The sequence below is a fragment of the Tupaia chinensis genome, unplaced genomic scaffold (assembly GCF_000334495.1).
Source record: "Tupaia chinensis unplaced genomic scaffold, TupChi_1.0 Scaffold000618_1, whole genome shotgun sequence".
NCBI classification, from domain to species: Eukaryota; Metazoa; Chordata; class Mammalia; order Scandentia; family Tupaiidae; genus Tupaia; species Tupaia belangeri.
In genome coordinates this window covers 1,517,182-1,539,798 of record NW_006160138.1, presented here as the reverse complement: position 1 = coordinate 1,539,798, position 22,617 = coordinate 1,517,182, and the positions used below count along the sequence as shown (strand labels likewise).

The 22,617-nt window shown below is 37.1% G+C and overlaps 1 pseudogene; it reads left to right on the top strand.

Moving 5' to 3' along the window:
• Positions 1-21,779, top strand: part of LOC102502598 (tubulin alpha-8 chain pseudogene) — a 31,072-nt pseudogene extending 9,293 nt beyond the window's left edge.
• The last annotated feature ends 838 nt before the right edge of the window (positions 21,780-22,617 follow it).

Sequence of the window (22,617 nt, the reverse complement as noted above, 5' to 3'; positions counted from 1 at the left end):
GATGCTCCTTTTACTTTATAGTATAAAGAATTTCATCTCTGTCTACCATCTGAGTGATCATACATCCTGCTTTGCTCTAATAGTTGAATTTAAGCTCCTTATTTAGATGTAATGAGTATTAACATTCCCTTTATTCTAAAATGCATTTAGCTTGAATGATAAATGATACACTTATCCTGCCCATCATAGGATTCCTCTTCCAATATTGAAAGGATGCTGGGAAATGTGAATTTATATCCCTTGTCCCAAGCAAGATATGAAGTACAACTGATATCTCCTCCCTATTTTGCCCAAAGAAATGAGAATGGAGACATGCTTTTGTGCATCACTAACTCTTGGGGTACCTTCAACTTTAACCACTTTGAGCAGAACGAAAAGTATATAAACACAAAAATTGGCTACCATTACATTCCAGCAATATATCCCATTAATAGACACTTTATTGATAAGCCACAAAGGCCGAGAACAACTAAGCCTTCACATACAATATCTTCTAAGATGGATGCTTCAAACATGTCTATGGTTAAGTATCATCATCTGTATGCCCAAAGTAAAATGTGGCCAGATGAGAAAGTTTTCTAAAAATAGAAGCTAGAGTATTATGTTTTATGCTATGGTGATTCAAGCGGAATCAGAAAGTAAAAGGCATTTCTTTTCCTGCACTCAAAGATGAACCACTGATCACACCATAGCCTGAAATAACACCCCTTCTCCCTATTTTTCTAATCCATTTTGTCTGAAACATTCATGGACATTTATCACCCAATTTCTGGTAGTATAATTATCCCTTCTCCCCATCTAAATGACAAATGCTTTTTAAAAATTTGTTGGAGGATACTTGTGCTCCCCAGAAAGACATAGAGAGAAGGAAAGGGAGAAAACACCCTGCTATGAGGCATGGTCACACAACAATCCCTTTTCCTCCATTACCTATTTCTTTCAGAATTTTGAGTTCGTGCATGCAGGCAAGGCATGTACTGAAAAATCATACAAGGCATGCACTGCCACTCGGGCTGAGGTTCAAACTGCAGTTGGCCATCTGAGATAGGGCTCCCTTAAGCATGAGGCCATGGGGTCAGCCCAAAATGATATATACTTTGATAGTCTAGATCACTTACATTGTATATTCTTTACAAGGAAATCATACCTTGATCATCTTTGTTTCTTCAATTGCAACTGACATGGTGATTTGAATCCAAAGAATGTAAAAAAAATCACTTAAAACACTGTAATTCAAGTTGAACAACATACAATGTTATGCACATAATAAAGGCTCAAAATGTGTGTTGAATGATTAAACACAGTTCTGAATATAAAGAACCATTTAGAAATTACGTACATTTCTGGAGATACTAGATGTAGAGTCCTTAGAATATCATAAGCTAAGTTCCACCAAAAAATAGAACAGAAACTTTGGGAGATTCATTTATATGTTATGCAGCTAATATAACACAACAGGGAGGAGCGTTCTTCTCCCCAAAGAACCTACTGACCCTCTAGACGTTATTGTTCTAAATTTATTTTAGTGACATTATACCTTGTGAGTTTTGATTGAAAAGGACTAAAAATTGTGGCCATTGTGACTTAACCTGGTATTTTAGTTCCTTGAGATGAGTTTATTCTTCTTCCTGGAGAAGTAATAGACCGAAAATAGATGCCTCCACAGAGATCATAATAGGTGAGCTCTTTCAAAAGGGAAATTGCTTTTGCTAAAAGAAATGTTCTCACCATTTTACTTTTTTTATTGTTTTTTTCACACCTTATTTCACATAGGAAGACTTTTCTTTAATTATCGTAATCAAGTGTGCAACTCATAGGAAGTGACTCAAAGGAAAAAGGTGTAGACTCCTATAAACTGATAACATAGAAACTGGTGACCACACAGGAAGGCTTTCAACATGGAAACACAATGTTAGTTTTGTGCCAGGATTCTGTGGCCAATTATGGGGTACCATATTCCCTTATATTTACCTGATTTCATGAAATTGCTTTTAAGAAAGAATTGCAATATGTGTTACACTATGGCCTTCACTTATACTTCAAGACAGAGTGGTTTGTACTTAAGATGCAAGTATTCACTTTCCCTAGCTCTGAGTCTAAAATGAAGAATTAGGTATTTGCTCATTTGCTTAACAAATATTTATTGAGTCTACTATGTGTGAGGCATTGTTCTAAGGTCCATAGATGCAGAAATAAACAAAATATTGTTCTTTTCCAGTCCTGGAATATTAAAGCCACAGAAAAAGGTTAGGGTTGAGAGAGATAATAAATAAATATAAAATATAAGATATTATAATATAAATATATAATATCTGTTCCTTATAAGTGCATTGAAATACATGAAAAAAAAAAGAGAGGTATAGGACACAATCAGTAAAGTCAAGAATTTCTAAGTTACAGGAAAGAAAAGACATCTGTGGGACACAAATAGTTTATTACCTATTGATGATAACATGTATAGCATCTTCAACTGGACTGGAGTGAAGTATATTTCATGTTGAGTAAATTTACTTTACCAGTTAATACATAGTGATTGAATGTATAAAATAAAGTTAAATAAAAAAAAGAAAGTCAGGAATTTGTATATTAAATGGAATGAATATACAGAGAAGTTGTTCCGTGGAGATGCTATATGACCTAAGTGAGGTCAGATATAGATTAAGTGAGAGAGATCATGCACATAAATGAGAGTAGATGTTTTCAGACATAGAAATCTTTCAACATGCTGTCCTGAAAAATATCCTCTTCCAAGAAAAGCCAAGGTGTTCAGGCAGGAAGGATGTGTAATGGGAGAAGAGGTAAGAAGGTTAGCGGGGACTAGACCACATACTCATGCTGGCTTTGCTAAGATCACTGGATTTTATTCTAAATGAATATATATATATATAAATATATATATATATAGCCTATACACCACCAACTTCCATATCACAGCAACTGCCTCCTCTATCTCCTTTCCCTCTTTCTCATTCCCTGCCAAATGCACTACACATGAAGTTTTATTTTCTACCTGGTTTCTACAGAAATGAAAAAGACCCAACATTGATGGATAATGTGAATCACTGCACCAAGAATATTTCCATTTGACCTTTCAGATCACTTTCAGGGTTGGGGTTCAAGCTAAGTAATGGTCAGATCTAGTAAGTGAGTGGGCTGGAATTCCATGTTAAGACTGAGGGAAAAGTCTATGTTTGGGTTGAGAAGGCATTCAAGTCTTGGACACAATGACTTGGAGAAGAGACAGAGGGGAAGTGCTTGTGTCATGATCACCCTCCACGAAGGGTACTTTATTTGACAAAGGTTTTTTTTTTAATTGTTTTTATTTAACTTTATTTATTTTTAATTTGACCATAGAAGGACAGAGTGGGAGTGAGAGTGAAAGGGAGAGAGAGAAAGGGAGAGAGGGACAGAGAGAGAAAGTGGGAAAGCAAGCCACCAGGTTCAGGACTCAAACTGCAGTTGGCCATGTGAGTGTCTGACAGCCTTAACTACCACACCACCTGCTGACACCCCATGAAGGGTACTTTATCACTTTTCCTCTCTCTGTCTTTCTCTGTACCTCTCTGGAAAACACATTTGACTTTTGGCAAAATTTTTTAAAAGAATGCTTTAATAAGAAACATTTAAAAATTTAAAAGAGAGAAAGTCTATGTTCTTCTTACTCTGACACACTGCCATTTAGATGCTCCATGGCTCAAGTGATGAAGAGTTTTCTCCATCTCATCTGAAAAATGCAGTGGGTGCTTTTCGCCAAGATGGCGCCAAAAGCGAAGAAGGAAGCTCCTGCCCCTCCCAAAGCTGAAGCTAAAGCGAAGGCTTTGAAGGCCAAGAAGGCAGTGCTGAAAGGCGTCCACAGCCACAAAAAAAAAAAAGAAGATCCGTAAATCACCCACCTTCCAGTGCCCCCCAGGAGATACAAGATTGATCACTATGCCATCATCAAGTTCCCCCTGACAACTGAGTCTGCCATGAGGAAGACAGAAGACAGCAACACACTGTGTTCATTGTGTATGTCAAGGCCAACAAGCACCAGATCAAACAGGCTGTGAAGAAGCTCTATGATACCGATGTGGCCAAGGTCAACACTCTACTCAGGCCTGACGGAGAGAAGAAGGCGTATGTGTGACTGGCTCCCGATTATGAAGCTCTGGATGTTGCCAACAAAATTGGGATCATCTAAAGCAAGTCCAGCTAGCTAATTCTAAATACACATTTTTCCACCATTAAAAAAAAAAAATGCAGTGGGTGGACTTTGCACTTCTATCAAAAGATTTACTTAGACTCACAACACAAAGCCACAACACAATCTTCCAGTTGTGTCCAACCTTCCTATGAGATCCTCACAGTCTTTGTAGTCTGTCATGGAGAAAATTCTGCAGTAATATACTAGAATTGACCTTTCTAGATTGTGGTGAAGATGACATCTATCCAAGAAGTTTAGCTCAGTACAAAAATTGGCTCCCTCTGCATTCCAGAATTGCATTTCATTGACAGAAACTTTCCTGTTTGATCATCCACAAAGGACAAAACAACTAAATCTCTCCCATACAATACGATAGAAAATGAATGCATCATACATGTGTCTATTGTTAAGTAGCATCATTTATGTATCCAAAGTGAGATGTTCTTTCAAGTCACGTGGTTCTCACTCACAGGTGAAAGTGTTGTGGTCAAGAATGGCCTTGAGAAATCTTCCTCCAATAAGACAAAAATAAACAAGCTAAAGAGTGGAATTTCAGGGCCTTTATACTGTGTCTGAAGTTAAAGGTTAAACAATCTATCCTTATTTACTGTATAAACTATCCCTAATCTATTTACTGTATGCTTGCTAGCCACTTTTAATTTACGTATTACCGGAGAGAAACAATATGCTGAAATAAATAAAGAAATGGGAGTAAGGCCTGTTAAGTTTTGGGACAAAAAATATTGCTTCACTGTCTTTCTTAGAGTCTTGGTTTCAAAATATTCTGTCAACATCTAAGAAATTTTAATGAAGAAAAATAGCAATAAAACATATCTCTCCATTCATACTTCTTAGAGATGTAATTATTTGTTTTATGCAACTATAAATTATTAAAACAACTAATTCATATTGATTTTATTATTCTAAAGCCTCTTCATAAGAACTCTCCCACCTGTGAATCAAAGATACATCTCAAAAGCATGTAACATTTGGAGTCAGATAAAGCAGGTTTACACCTTGGCTTTCCCACTTACTTGTATTTCCTTGACTAAGTTAAGTGTTGTGTGTCAATTTTATCATTTGTAAATGGGTATAATAACTTTCATAATTAAGCTGTGAGATATGTATTTTTTTTAACTTGGGGGTGCATTTACTTGCCATAGGGAGAGAGAGAAAGACAGAGAGGGAGAAAGCATCCCCAGTGGGTGTTGTCATGCCACAGTGCTTTCTCCTGTATTTCTCTATCCCGTCAGAATTGTGGGCATGTATACACACTTACCCAGCATGTTTTTCAAGCTGCTGGGTCTAGTATTTGAACCACAGGGCTGACCATGTGGAATCTGTCTTCCTCACTGCTAGCCCATGGGCCAGCCCTCTGAGGTGTGTATTAATATGAAATGTAAGGTGTACGAAAGTTTGGTACATCAGAAAACCTGCAAAGGTATTATTAGTAATCACCATTGAATGCTATCTATGCATGATACTTACATAGAATCATTCTAGAAAGCTTGCCATTGTCCACACTAGGATGAAAAGAGCAACCCTAAAATCCAAGGCCAGTTTTTACCACTTTTATTATACTTTTATCTCTTCCCTTCCTACATCAATTATGTGCTCTTTCTTAACATAAGCTTAATTAAATAACTTAGGACACTTTCCAGGTTTCAAAAGAAAACCTTAAAGCAAGGCCAAACATACATTTAAAAAGATTTTTTATTTTAAGAATTATTTACTACTTCTTATAGTTCTTGGAGTAAATAAATATTGATCTGCATGAATGGATATTAGACTCATGTTGGTAGATAACCCGAGCTTTAGAAAATCAAATTTAGCAGGATACTGGGCATAATATAAGCATGGAATTATTATTACTACTATTATTATTATTTATTATTTTGCGAGTTTTTTGCACTCGCCAGAAAGACAGAGACAGAGAAACAGAAAGCAAGAAATCATCCCCTAGGGGGATGGCCATGCCGCAATCCCTTCTCCTCCATTGTCTTCTCAGGATCCTGGGGATGCAAGCACACACGCTTGGTGGGAGCTTAAGCCACCAGGTCTGGGACTTGAACCATGGTCAACTATATGGGAGTCCAGTGACATAGCCATTATGCCAAGTGCTGGTTCCAGTATGGTTTATTTATAGGATTAGTATATGTCATTATTAGCTGTTGTTTGACGGTGAACAGAGAAATCTATAAACTTTTACAATTACTTTTTATTATAAATATCAATAACTGGTGTTTCAGGCAGGGATAGATTTGAAGAAAGAAGAAATGACCCTTGGAAGATACAGCCAAGTTGCAAATTGTCAGCTGCCTGTTTTCTGTGCGCTCTCCACTCAACATTGCACTCAACTGTCGTAAACCACTATGTTCTCTTGCAGGTATGTAGAGGTGAGGCTGGGGATTGGAGGGCTAGGAAGGTCAAAATGTGCATGATTTTTGCAACTTCTATCTAATGGACAGTTATCTCCTAACATGAAGGACCTCGAATCACAGCACCAAGACTGATGACATTCAACTGATTTTCTAGGTCTTCTGGTCAAGTTTCAAATTTGAGTTGTGTTGTTTTTCTCTTTTTCCTCCGTGATTTAACTTTCTTGAAAATTAGAGTGTTTTCACATCACACAAGAACTAATTTATTTAAATTTGCAGGATACTTTATCTTGGTCTTCTAACTCTTACTTAGTCATATAATCAGTTAACAAACATTTATGGCTTGCCAACTTTGTATGAAAGACTGCTCCAGGCATTGGAGACACTTTTGTGAGCACGTCTGACATGTTTGTTTTCTCTGGCGTTTTCTTCTGTGTCACATTCATTGTGAGTAGCTGCACAGGTGGAGCCACTTTGAATTTCTACACAAATAACACATGAACCCAAAGATTAAAAAAATAACAATAGTTTTGAAGCCAGACATATAGCCTAGTGGTTAAGGAAGTTGAATACCTCATGGCTGACCATGGCTTGACTCCTAACTTGAGTGGCTTAAAAAACATGCCAGGTGCACATGCATGTGTGCCCAGCATCCTGTTTCGATGAAAAAACAGAGGAGGAGGGGTTGTGGCATGACTATGCCCTACTCTGAGATACTTTCTCTTTCTCGCTCTCTTCTCCCCCCTCCCTTCTCTCTGGGGAGCACACATGCCCTCAAGAATTTTTTTATAAACTAAGAAATGAATTTTCAAAAAAAGAAGATCTGTACATCACCCACCTTCTGGGGAGGCACAAGACACTCAGGCTGCGGAAGCAGCCTAAATATCCTCGAAAGAGTGCCCCCCAGGAGATACAAGATTGATCACTATGCCATCATCAAGTTCCCCCTGACAACTGAGTCTGCCATGAGGAAGACAGAAGACAGCAACACACTGTGTTCATTGTGTATGTCAAGGCCAACAAGCACCAGATCAAACAGGCTGTGAAGAAGCTCTATGATACCGATGTGGCCAAGGTCAACACTCTACTCAGGCCTGACGGAGAGAAGAAGGCGTATGTGTGACTGGCTCCCGATTATGAAGCTCTGGATGTTGCCAACAAAATTGGGATCATCTAAAGCAAGTCCAGCTAGCTAATTCTAAATACACATTTTTCCACCATTAAAAAAAAAAAATGCAGTGGGTGGACTTTGCACTTCTATCAAAAGATTTACTTAGACTCACAACACAAAGCCACAACACAATCTTCCAGTTGTGTCCAACCTTCCTATGAGATCCTCACAGTCTTTGTAGTCTGTCATGGAGAAAATTCTGCAGTAATATACTAGAATTGACCTTTCTAGATTGTGGTGAAGATGACATCTATCCAAGAAGTTTAGCTCAGTACAAAAATTGGCTCCCTCTGCATTCCAGAATTGCATTTCATTGACAGAAACTTTCCTGTTTGATCATCCACAAAGGACAAAACAACTAAATCTCTCCCATACAATACGATAGAAAATGAATGCATCATACATGTGTCTATTGTTAAGTAGCATCATTTATGTATCCAAAGTGAGATGTTCTTTCAAGTCACGTGGTTCTCACTCACAGGTGAAAGTGTTGTGGTCAAGAATGGCCTTGAGAAATCTTCCTCCAATAAGACAAAAATAAACAAGCTAAAGAGTGGAATTTCAGGGCCTTTATACTGTGTCTGAAGTTAAAGGTTAAACAATCTATCCTTATTTACTGTATAAACTATCCCTAATCTATTTACTGTATGCTTGCTAGCCACTTTTAATTTACGTATTACCGGAGAGAAACAATATGCTGAAATAAATAAAGAAATGGGAGTAAGGCCTGTTAAGTTTTGGGACAAAAAATATTGCTTCACTGTCTTTCTTAGAGTCTTGGTTTCAAAATATTCTGTCAACATCTAAGAAATTTTAATGAAGAAAAATAGCAATAAAACATATCTCTCCATTCATACTTCTTAGAGATGTAATTATTTGTTTTATGCAACTATAAATTATTAAAACAACTAATTCATATTGATTTTATTATTCTAAAGCCTCTTCATAAGAACTCTCCCACCTGTGAATCAAAGATACATCTCAAAAGCATGTAACATTTGGAGTCAGATAAAGCAGGTTTACACCTTGGCTTTCCCACTTACTTGTATTTCCTTGACTAAGTTAAGTGTTGTGTGTCAATTTTATCATTTGTAAATGGGTATAATAACTTTCATAATTAAGCTGTGAGATATGTATTTTTTTTAACTTGGGGGTGCATTTACTTGCCATAGGGAGAGAGAGAAAGACAGAGAGGGAGAAAGCATCCCCAGTGGGTGTTGTCATGCCACAGTGCTTTCTCCTGTATTTCTCTATCCCGTCAGAATTGTGGGCATGTATACACACTTACCCAGCATGTTTTTCAAGCTGCTGGGTCTAGTATTTGAACCACAGGGCTGACCATGTGGAATCTGTCTTCCTCACTGCTAGCCCATGGGCCAGCCCTCTGAGGTGTGTATTAATATGAAATGTAAGGTGTACGAAAGTTTGGTACATCAGAAAACCTGCAAAGGTATTATTAGTAATCACCATTGAATGCTATCTATGCATGATACTTACATAGAATCATTCTAGAAAGCTTGCCATTGTCCACACTAGGATGAAAAGAGCAACCCTAAAATCCAAGGCCAGTTTTTACCACTTTTATTATACTTTTATCTCTTCCCTTCCTACATCAATTATGTGCTCTTTCTTAACATAAGCTTAATTAAATAACTTAGGACACTTTCCAGGTTTCAAAAGAAAACCTTAAAGCAAGGCCAAACATACATTTAAAAAGATTTTTTATTTTAAGAATTATTTACTACTTCTTATAGTTCTTGGAGTAAATAAATATTGATCTGCATGAATGGATATTAGACTCATGTTGGTAGTTAACCCGAGCTTTAGAAAATCAAATTTAGCAGGATACTGGGCATAATATAAGCATGGAATTATTATTACTACTATTATTATTATTTATTATTTTGCGAGTTTTTTGCACTCGCCAGAAAGACAGAGACAGAGAAACAGAAAGCAAGAAATCATCCCCTAGGGGGATGGCCATGCCGCAATCCCTTCTCCTCCATTGTCTTCTCAGGATCCTGGGGATGCAAGCACACACGCTTGGTGGGAGCTTAAGCCACCAGGTCTGGGACTTGAACCATGGTCAACTATATGGGAGTCCAGTGACATAGCCATTATGCCAAGTGCTGGTTCCAGTATGGTTTATTTATAGGATTAGTATATGTCATTATTAGCTGTTGTTTGACGGTGAACAGAGAAATCTATAAACTTTTACAATTACTTTTTATTATAAATATCAATAACTGGTGTTTCAGGCAGGGATAGATTTGAAGAAAGAAGAAATGACCCTTGGAAGATACAGCCAAGTTGCAAATTGTCAGCTGCCTGTTTTCTGTGCGCTCTCCACTCAACATTGCACTCAACTGTCGTAAACCACTATGTTCTCTTGCAGGTATGTAGAGGTGAGGCTGGGGATTGGAGGGCTAGGAAGGTCAAAATGTGCATGATTTTTGCAACTTCTATCTAATGGACAGTTATCTCCTAACATGAAGGACCTCGAATCACAGCACCAAGACTGATGACATTCAACTGATTTTCTAGGTCTTCTGGTCAAGTTTCAAATTTGAGTTGTGTTGTTTTTCTCTTTTTCCTCCGTGATTTAACTTTCTTGAAAATTAGAGTGTTTTCACATCACACAAGAACTAATTTATTTAAATTTGCAGGATACTTTATCTTGGTCTTCTAACTCTTACTTAGTCATATAATCAGTTAACAAACATTTATGGCTTTTCAACTTTGTATGAAAGACTGCTCCAGGCATTGGAGACACTTTTGTGAGCACGTCTGACATGTTTGTTTTCTCTGGCGTTTTCTTCTGTGTCACATTCATTGTGAGTAGCTGCACAGGTGGAGCCACTTTGAATTTCTACACAAATAACACATGAACCCAAAGATTAAAAAAATAACAATAGTTTTGAAGCCAGACATATAGCCTAGTGGTTAAGGAAGTTGAATACCTCATGGCTGACCATGGCTTGACTCCTAACTTGAGTGGCTTAAAAAACATGCCAGGTGCACATGCATGTGTGCCCAGCATCCTGTTTCGATGAAAAAACAGAGGAGGAGGGGTTGTGGCATGACTATGCCCTACTCTGAGATACTTTCTCTTTCTCGCTCTCTTCTCCCCCCTCCCTTCTCTCTGGGGAGCACACATGCCCTCAAGAATTTTTTTATAAACTAAGAAATGAATTTTCTCCCATCATAATAAAAATAGTTTATGTTTTCCTCCCTATTCTGTTGTGAAGAAGAAATGGGAATTTGAGTAAATCTTAAGAATTTTTTTTTCAAATATAGATAGGAAAATAGAAAACCAAGTAAGGAACAAATGAAGCATAAAAACCACAACAATAACAACTTGAGCTAGGAGTCTTCTAGCTCAATTCAAAGCAATAATACATATTATAGGTAGCAACGGTAATTATTCTGCATATTCTCTTACCAATAGAAGAAACACATGGAACTAAAAAATGGCACCATCTGGCTTCTTTGCAAGTTGTGACTATACTTAAAAAGAGAATTGGTGAAGATAATTATGCTTTGGTTTTATCATGTAAATGACCATTTTTTTAATTTCACAAAGACAAAACAGGAAATAAAATATTCCCATATAAAATTCTGGACTGTTACTAAATAATCTAAATAACTTCTATTTAATTTCATTGTTGGTGAATATTGTGTCTATTGTCCTCAATAATTTTGTATGGCCATGTTCCAAAAGTAAATAAAAATATTCCTTGGCTTACACACAATTTTATCAGTCCTATTCTAAAGAGATTTTCTGTTTCCAAAACAGGTTTCATAGTCACACTTTCTATTTTTAATTTGTACTTAACACTTCATTTCAGTTCTCACCATTCATGTACTCTGTTTACTTACCTCACTTCTGACAGGTCTGTTTCCCTTTCTCTTTTATAGACACTGCACCATCTGTTCCCAATGCCATTATAGAAGGTCATGAAGTTTAGGCTTATGAAGAAGGGGAGTATAAGGGAGGATAGCAAAAAGAGTAAAGAAAAAAAAATATGCCAATTGAAATTCAAGTTAATTAGTGGAAAACTTCCAGATTAATAAAGCATTTTTATTGCACACTGTAAAATAAAGCACAGATTTCTTTTAAAAGTATTTATTGTTATATTTAACACTACTATGATAAATCTTTTTTCTATTTGCAAAGTGGCTGAAGATTAAAAGTTTCATGTTATCAGGACCAGCAGTTGACGTAATGGCTATGTCGCTGGACTCCCATGTAGTCGACCACGGTTTGAGTCCTGGACCTGGTGGCTTAAGCTCACTTTGGACACATGTGCGTGCGTGTCTAAGATCTCGAGAGGAGAATGGAGGTGAAGGGATTGAGGTGTGGCCAATCTTGCTTTCTGACTCTCTGTCTCTCTCTGACTTTCTGGAAAATGCACATGGCCCATAGCAAAAACCTCTCCAAAAAAAAAAAAGTTTTATGTTGTCGTCACATGTGTAAATAAGATAGATTTGGAGAGAGAAGTATTATGTCCATTTTGCATTAAAAAAAAACACCTCAAATGAAACATTCAGCAAAGATCCAGAAATAGCCAGCAAGCACACCAACAGATGCTCAAATCAGTTCTTAGAAAAAGGCAAGTTTAAGCCTCAGCCAGATACTATCTCACCCCCGTGAGGATGGTGATAATAAACAGAAGATGACAATGACAATTGTTGAGGATGGAAAGAAAAGAGAACTTTCATCCATTGCTGGCTGGAATGTAAAATGGTATAGCTACTGTTGAAAACCCTTTGGAACTGTCTCAGTAAGACAAACATAAATTCACCATACAACCTGATAATTTCACTCCTGGGCATTAACCCAATAAACAAAAATGTTTGTCTATATATGTTCAAAGCGGCATTTGGCACAATAGCCAAAAAGTGGGAACTACTAAAATGTCCATTAACTAGTGAAGAAATAAATAAAATCTGGGATGTCAATGCAATGAAATACTCTTCGGCGAAAATAAAGTATTGACACAGGTTCTAACGTAAACAAATCTTGATTCCATTATACCAAGTAAAATAAGCCAGGTTGGTACAGATGGGCACATAATTGAGTTATTCCACTTACTCAAAATATCTAGGGAATAAAATCTATAAAGATAGAAAATAAATGAGTGATTTTCCTGTTTGAAGTGCAAAGAGGGATTAACGGTAAAGGAGCATGAGGAAGGGAATCTTACTGGAGTAGTAGAAATGTTGTAAATCTGGATTATAGTGGCAAATGCAAAAGTGGATACATTTATTAAAATCATTGAATTGTACAGCTACAATGGTTTCGAGCACTGCAGTGAGTTTCTGTGCAGGTGCTGTCATGTGGTTTCTCCATGAAAGGGGAGACTAGTCCTCATCTAGGAAAGAGGCGTGCTAGGGATTAGTTAATTCTGTCTCTCTGTGTGTACCACCTGCTCCCATTTGGAAAGCTTTATAACCAATAAAAACAGGAAATAACCTACGTTCCTAGAGCTCAGGTTTTATATTTTCCTGCCCCAAAGAACAACATACCTGTTAACCTTAGATTTTATACATTTCAGGTGTTCAAAATAGGGTGCAGTGGGATGCAGAGAGTTGGACAAGCAGAGCATTTGACCGTGGTGTCCTGAAATCAGGTGTGGGCAGAAGAAAGCAAGACACCTGGTAATAAACGCAAAGCCAAAGCCAGATGAATAATAAATACGACAGAGAAACATCAAGGAAGTGTCACCAGAGGGGCCAAGCCGTGGCTTTTAATGTGTATCCTGTCGTACTTAATGAAAACTGCATATGTTGACATGCAAATAAAAACTCAAAAATTAAAATTGCTCTTTCTTTCTTTTTTCCTTTTTTTGGAGAGGTTTTTTCACTATAGGGTGCGTGCGCTCGCCAGACAGACAGAGACATAGAGACAGAAAGCAAGAACTCACCCCCCAGGGGGGATGGTCACGCCACAATCCCTTCTCCTCCATTCTCCTCTCAGGATCTTGGGCATGCACGCACACGCGCCCAGCGTGAGTTTTAAGCCACTGGGTCCGGGACGCGAACCACGGTCGAGTACGTGGGAGTCCAGCGACATAGCCATTAGCTAACTGCTGGTTCCCCCAAATCACCCTTCCTTTCCACTGAGCATTTATTACAGCAGCAAATTTTTAATCACTTCTCTATGACAATTCAGTATTACAGCAGCAGCTTCATTCTTTTTTTTTTTTTAATTCCTTATCATCATAATGTCTTGGGTGTTGTCTCTGCAGGGTGCAAATATGAAATATTGTGGTTCTTTTCACTGATTTACTAGTTAGTAGAAGGTACAAATTGAATGTTTGCACAGATAAATCACTGCTATAAAACAAGAGAGCACAAGCTAATAGCCAGAGAACAGTGAGTGATAATCCCTAAATGCTTATCAACCTATTGCTCCTGAGCCGACTGTGCAAAAATCATTCAGAAGATAGTGATATGGCTTCTTTCCTCCTAGTCTCTTCCTTTCCTTACGGCCCCAGGCATAGCCTGCAAACTTGTTAGAAGTGTAGGATCCATCCCATTCTTGACCTACTGAATCAGAATCTCCATACTCAGTAATTTTCCTGGATGATTCATATGTACATTAACATTGAGAAGGCACTAGCATGGATTATAGATTTCTACACTCTTGGCATAAGATTCTGGGAATGTGTATTTTTTTTTTCACTATAATGATTAATAGCCTAGGTTTATTTTTCATTTTTATTAAATTTTAAAATTATTATTTATACATTAAATCACTGTACATCATTTAGATTGTGAAGAGATTTTACCCAGCATGATGTACACCTCAGTCCAGCCCAGTTGAGACTATCATACACATCCTCATCAATAGATAGAAAACCTTATTTGTGTTCCACAAGTCTTACCTCCACATTTTCCCCCCAAAAATTCCTTTCCTACACTCTTCCCCTCCTACACTCTCTTTCCACTTCTTCTCTAGTGTCCATTACAATTTTTAATGCTTTTATGTTCTCGAGTCTTTCAGTCTCTACCATAGAGTGTGGACAGTCAGTATATATTAAGTGGAGACATACAATGTCTCTCTTTCAAAGCCTGACTTGCTTCATTCAGCAACAAATCTTCCATATTCGTGCACTTTCAATAGAATTTCAGGGCCCTGTTGTTTTTTTTATGGCTGAATAGTATTCTGTGGAATATATATGCCACAATTTTTCAATCCATTCATATGTTTGTGGACATTCGGGTTGGTTCCATGTCTTAGCAATCATGAATAATGCTGCAACGGAAATAGTTGTGCAAGTGCTTTTCTGACTGAGTGCTCTTCTGTCCTTTGGGTAGATACCCAGGAGTGGAATTGATGGATATTATGGTAGTTCTATGTGAAGGTCTTTGAGGAACCTCCATATTGTTTTCTACAGTGGCTGGACCAATTTAAATTTCTACCAACAGTGGAGGAATGTCACCCTTTTACCACATCCTCTCCAGCACTTACCTTTCTTTCTTTCTTTCTTTCTTTCTTTCTTTCTTTCTTTCTTTCTTTCTTTCTTTCTTTCTTTCTTTCTTTCTTTCTTTCTTTCTTTCTTTCTTTCTCTCTTTGTCATTCTGACTGGGGTTAGGTGGTATCTCATTGTGGTTTTGATCTACATCTCCCTTATAATGAGGGATGTTCAGTATTTTTCATGCTTTTTGGCTGTTCATATGTGTTCCTTAGAGTGTTATTTATTTAGCCCATGTTCCCATCTTTTAATTGGGTTAATCATTTTCTTCTGGGTAAGCTGCTTGAGTTCTCTGTGCATTCTGGTTATCAGTCCCTTATCTGAGGCACACTTATCAAAAACTCTCTCCCATTCACACTAATTACTGTGTCCTTTGCTGTGCAGAAACTTCTTAATCTGATGTAATCACACCTGTCTATTTTGGGGATTATTGCCTGTGCTTTGGACATCTTGCTTAAGAAGTCTTTGCCTACCCAGTGTCTCCCAGAGTTTCCCCAGTGTTTTCTACCAGTAGTTTTATAGTTAGCAGTCTTGGGTTTAGATTTTTTATTTGCTTTGATTTTATTTTTGTTAATGGTGACAGATAGGGGTTTAGATGAATCTTTCTGCAGGTGGATATCCAGTTTTTCCAGCACCATTTGCTAAAGAGGTTTCTCTTTTCCCACTGGATTGACAGGTACCCTTTGTCAAATATGAATTGGCTGTATGTTTTGGGGTTTATTTCTGGAGTTTCTACTCTGTTCCATTGGTCCTCATATCTGTTTTTGTGCCAATACCATGCTGTTTTTATTATCACAGCTTTGTAATATATTTTGGTGTCAGAAAATGAGATGCCACCTACTCCAGTCTTCTTGCACAGGATGACTTTAGCAATACGGGGTCTTTTATGGTTCCAGACAAATTCTTTGATTATCTTTTCTAGATCTGTAAAGAATGTCTCTTGTAATTTTATAGGGATTGCATATAGATTATTTTGGGTAGAATTGCCATTTTGAATATATTGATTCTGCCAATTCAGGAACATGGGTTGCCCTTCACTTTTTAGTGTTCTTTTCAATTTCCTTTTTTAAGATTGTCATAGTTTTCCTTGTAGAGGTCTTTGACTTCCTTGGTTAGCTTTATTACAAAGTGTCTTATGCTTCTTGTGGTTATGGAAAATGGAATAACTTTCTTCAGTTCTGTCTCTGTCTGCTTTTTGTTTGTATATAGAAATGCTATAGCTTTTTGTAAGTTAACTTTGTATCCTGCCACTTTACTGTATGCATTTATTACTTTGAGAAGTTTTTTCATGGATACTATTGGATCTTCTATGCATTCAATGATGTCATCAGCAAACAGATAATTTCAGGACTTCTTTCCCTCTTGGAATGTCTTTTATTTCCTTCTCTTGTCTGATTGCGTTGACTAGGATTCCAGTACTATATTGAATAGGAGTGGAGAAAGTGGGCAACCTTGTCTTGTACCAGTTTTTAGTGGAAAAGCTTTCAGCTTTTCCCCATTCAGTGTAATGTTAGCTATAGGTTTTTCCTAGATGGCTTTTATTATGCTGAGAAACAATCCTTCTATGACAATTTTCCTGAGAGTCTTAATCATAAAGGAATGTTATATTTTGTCAAATGCTTCGTTGAATGCTTTTTCTACACCCACTGAAATGATCATATTGTTTTTACCTTTCTTTCTGTTAATATGGTGTATTATATTTATGGGTTTGCATATATTGAACCACCCTTGGATCCCTGGAATAGAGCCTACCTGGTCATGATTAATAATCTTTTTTATATGCTGTAGAATATGGTTAGCAAGTATCTTGTTGAGAATTTTTGCATTTTTCATCAGGAATATAGGTCTGTAGTGTTCCTTTTTTTGTCATACTGTTATCTGTTTTGGAAATGAGGGTTATGGAGGCTTCATAGAATGAATTTGGAAGGGTTCCTTCCTTTTGGATCTCTAGAAACAGTATGAGTAGAATGGGGGTTACCTCTTCTTTAAAAGTTTTGTAAAATTCGGCAGTGAAGCCATCAGGGCCTGGACTTTTCTTTGTTGGGAGGTTATTTATTGCTGATTCAATCTCATTGCTTGTTATAGGCCTTCTCAGACTTTCTATGTCTTCCTAAGTCAATCTTGGTAGGTTATATGTGTCCATTATATGTGTCCAGGAATTTGTCCATCTCATCCTGGTTTTCTTCTTTGTTGGCATAGAGTTGCTCATAGTATCCTCTAATGATATTTTGTATTTCTGTTATATCTGTTGTAATATTGCACAACTTGTTGCAAATTTGACTTATCTAGTTCCTTTCTCTCTTTTTCTTAACTAGTATGGCTAACAGTGTAGCAGTTTTGTTTATCTTTTCAAAGAGCCAACTTTTGCTTTCATTTGTTTTCTGTATAGTTTGCTTATTTTCTATTTCATTTATTTCTCCTTGAGTCTTTATTATTTCTTTTCTTCTGGCATTTTTTTTGATTATTTTGTTGTTCTTTTTCCAATTTCCTGAGGTATCATTTTAGATTGTTCTTTGTTACCTTTCTATCTTTTTCTTATGCACACTAATTGCTATGAATGTCCCTCTTATGACTGCTTTTGAAGTATCCCGTAGATTAAGGAAATTTCTGTACTCATTATCATTAGTTTCCATGAATCTTATGATTTCCATCTTAATCTCTACAGTAGTCATGGAGTCTAGGTTTTTTTAAAAATTAAAAAATTTGGGGTTTATTTAATTAATGTATTCCAATTAATAAATAAAAATTGTGTGTATGTACTATGTACAAGTTGTTTTGAAATATATGTATTGTTGAATTGCTAACCTGAGCTAATTAACACATGTGTCATTTTCCATGTGTATAATTTTTTTGGGAGTGAGATCATTTCATGTCTACTCTTTCAGTCATTTTCAAGAAAATTATTATTACTAAGATAACTATTGTTACTAACTACAGTCACCATGTTCTATAGCGCTCTTGGAATTTCTTCTTCCTATCTAACTAAACTTTGATGTTCTACTGGCAAGATTTCCTCACCCTACCCCAACCCCAATTCCTGGTAACTACCATTAGGGAATATATATATATATATATTTAAATGTAGTATTGATGTATGTATTTTAACATAAATTGATAGGGCCTGCCATTGATGAGTGCAAGCAAAGACTGTGGTTTTGAATTTGAACATGATTTTATGGGTTTCTTCACATCTGTTTGTGTCTTTAAGGAGCTATTTTATTTTTATTAAGATCCTCTCTACAAATGTGAAAGGCACTGCAGTATCTATCTGCAGCTGCTTTTTCTCAGCAAATATGTAAATTGCTGGCTGTAAATATTCCTTTTGAGTAGAGCTATGTTTCGGAACGGCTCTAGGACTGAGAAGGGAAAAACACAACAGCTAAGGAATTAGATAGCTTCTAGACTCTGTTGTTATCTCCGAGAAAAATAAAGCTGGAAGCCCCAACAAAAAGGCAAGATCATGGGGAGATTAAATATGTACAAATCACAACCGGCTACAGGAAAGTGTAGTGGGAGATTTATAAGCTTCTGCTGCAAAGGAAGGCATTGTTTATTCTGATTAGGAAGGTCATAACCTGATTGGGAGGTCTTTTCCTTTGATGCTGAAAGGAAGAAATATTATTTTATTGATTACTCTAAATTTCTAGAAAGGATGATTGTCTTCTTTGAAAAGCAAGAATCCAACATTATGCTGCTCAGATGAGGTCATAGAGAAAACACAGTGGGTTATTGGTAATTTCGGTGATTCCGAAAAGATGTGACCTCAGTCATTGAAGTAGGAGACAAATACCTTTGAACCATCTGTTGGTTTATCATCCTGTGAAAGTTTCATGTGTATTTTTTGGCAATTACTAAATTTCTGAAATCCTGGTAGATTCAAACCTTTTGCCTCTGTTTCTCTCAAAATTTGGAACTTGAATCTATCTCTACTCATAACGCAACCAGAGAAACGTTTACAAATGTGTTGCTTAGCCTCAACTGGCTATTCAATGCCATATGGCAATTTCCATATCTTCAGTTAGAGCCTCTATTCTTGTAACAGCGATGCACACCATTTGTCTCAAGCATTTGTAGAGACCAATGCCTGTCCCCAGGAAGATGTACTCACATCACCATCCTCATCTTCTCCCTGGCCCTGTTTCTGCTCTTCTATAAATGTTTAGATGTAAAACACATCTTTTTCCTTGAACAAAAGAAGTATTTCTTTTCTGGATTGTGGCAATTCCTCTAACCATATCCTTGATGCTAGATTTCACTCCTGTTTTTCTCTAAGATCTTGCCCCAACAATGACCCCTTTCTCCCCATATCTTCTGTCTTTCCTTCTCTACTGGCTCCTTCCTTTCAATTATAAACATGAACAAATTTCTTCCATTCCAAACAAATCCTTCTTTGACCTTGTATCTTTTTCCAGCTGCCATCTCTTACTCTTCTGCCCTCCACAGCTTTGAACAAAATAAAAACTAAGGGCATTTTTAATACAAAGGAAAGAAATGCAAATTATAAAAACTTAGAAGTTACAATGCTCAGAGCAAAGAGGTGTAGGAATAAGAAAAGGAAAAGAAAGCACAACCACAGTGCCAATGTCTAGAGATGATCATTCTCACCAACTTTTGTAAATTCCCAGAATGTTTCTACTTATTCTTGAAGAATAAAAATTAAGCTGAGAAAATATTTTTTTATACCTGCATAGTAGCTTACAAGAATTGTGCCTACTTTACTAATAAAGGTGTACCTTAATTTGTTTCACTAATTTTCTATTTTTGAAATTGGTTTTGCTTCCAATTGGGCATTATTATATGCAATTTATATTGATTGAATGTGCTCACCTAAATTCCTGTGTTGAAATTGGATGATTCTGCCCCTGATTCCCTTCCAAATTTTTAATCTAGCCTTTACACTGTGTCCTGATTAGTTCTTTTAATATGTTAGAAGAAAAAAAAAAAGCTTCAATTAACTTCCCACTATCTGAAAAATAAATCCAGTTTCCTTCTATTGGTACAGATTGCTCTTTGTGATCACACCTTTCAAATGTCTTGAAGCTTTTTTTGTACTCTTGAATTCCCAGAGTCTGACTACTCAGAGCTTTTTCATACATCTAATCTTTTGTGCATGGTTTTCCTCTACCTGAAATAACCTCTCTCGTCCTATCTACCCAAAGAATTCCCACTTTATCCTCAGAACCACCTTATGTTACCTGTGTTTTCTCCACCTCTCCTGTTAACTTTTGCTTATAAGTCAAGCTTAACTTGTTTTACAATATTTATATCAAATGATACATCACAAAAAGAAAAAAAATGTAAAAGAAGTATACACTTGTGGCTTATATTTTAGAAAAAATAAGCAAGCAAATAAAACCATGGCAACAATATAAAGTAAACATTCAGTGTTGTCCTTATTTTACTTGAGTAGGAACCATGTCTGAGACACATCAATTGCTTAAACAATTTTGACATATATTTCAAAGTACAATGGCTCATCACAAGCAAGGAAGATTCTGCCAATAACTATGCCCATGAATACAACACCATTGGCAAGGAGATCATTGACCTCATCTTGGACCGAGTTTGCAAAGCTGGCTGACCAGTACACAGGTCTGCAGGGCTTCCTGGCTGTCCACAGCTTTAGTGGGGGAACCAGTTCTGGGCTTACCTCCCTTCTGATAGAATGGCTCTCAGTGGATTCTGACAAGAAATCCAAGCTAGAGTTTTTCATCGACCCAGCCCCCCAGGTTTCAACAGCCTTAGTTGAGCCCTACAACTCCATCTCCACAGCCTATACCACCCTGGAGCACTTTGACTGTGTCTTCGTGGTAGGCAATAAGGCCATCTATGACAACTGTTGTAGAAACCTTGACATTGAATGCCCAGCCTACACTAATCTCAAGTATCACTGCTTCCCTCAGATTCGATGGAGCTTTGAATGTTGATCTGACAGAATTCCAGATCAACCTGGTGCCCTATCCCTGCATCTAGTTCTGTCCCTCATCATCAGAAAGCCTACTATGAACAGCTTACTATAGCAGAGGTCACCAAAGCTTGCTTTGAGCCCTCCAACCAGACGGTGAAATGTGATCCTTTAAATACATGGCTTGCTGCCTGTTGTACTGTGGTGATGTGGTTCCCAAAGATGTCAGTGCTGTGTTGCCATTGCCACCATCAAGACCAAGCACCCCAAGCAGTTTGTACATGGGTGCCCTATTTGCTTCAAGGTTGACATTAGTTACCAGCTTCCCACTGTGGTGCTGAGTGGAGACCTGGCCACGGTTCATTGGGCTATATGCCTGAATACCACAGCCCTTGCTGAGGCCTGGACCACAGTTAGACCTGATGGTTGCCAAATATGCCTTTGTTCACTGATACATGGTTGAGGAATGGATGAAGGAAAGTTTTCTGAGGCCCAAGAGGACACAGCTGCCCTTGAGAAGAATTGTGAGGATGTTGGAGCAGACAATGTTGAGGGAGAGGCTAAGAGTGAAAAGAGAGTATCGACTTGTCGATGCAGTTTATATTCTCTTGTGTTGGGATTGTCTTATTTCTATTCTTTGAAACTGTCGTTGTGGTCCTAAACTGTCAATAAAAGTGATGTTTCCATTAAAAAAAAAAAAAGTACAATGGCTAAATTTTGTATCAGAATTATCTGAATTCATAGCCAATTTTGATTTTCTATTTTATAGTTTAGTTAATGAAAGCAATTGTAAATTCCACAGACAGCTTTTGAACCAGGGAATTTTTGAAACAGGTAATCTTTCAATAGAAACTCTTGAATTTAGCCACTTTATTCTAAACTTATTCTCTAAATTAAAAAAATAATAGTTGTCACTTTTAAGAAGTTCTGTTATTACATAATTTCTATCACAAAAGCCTTATTAGCCATTCTGTCTGTTAAGGCACTAGGGTATGCTCTGAAAATTTGCAAATCTCTTTGTTCCTAAGATAGTGTGTCCACACAGATTGTCTCCTATTGGACAGGAACCTCATCTGGGAGAATTGCCCTTTCTCATTGTGTTAGCATTGGAACTACTGTCAGGTGCTAATGATTTTAAACCAGACAAAAACAACTGAGATAAAAATGCAGATCACTGTGCTGTCAGCTCCTTCCTAATAACTTATTCACTGAAAAGCACTGTTTGTTTTCAAAGGCAGGGCAGCTAGGGACAGTCTACACACATCTTTGCAATTTCTTAACATTCTAAAAACAGACATAGTAGTACAGTGACCTAATTTTCTAGTCATTGGTGACTCAATAGGTCAGTCAGCTGATTTCAGATTTTTGATGCATTGTGAAAAAGAATGGTTCTTGGATCAGGAAGTCAGCTGGGGGTGAAAGTTGCCCTTTAAGTGTAAGACGGATGACATCATTATCGGCAGTGGGCTTGCTGAACTTGGGAGACTTATATTTTCGTA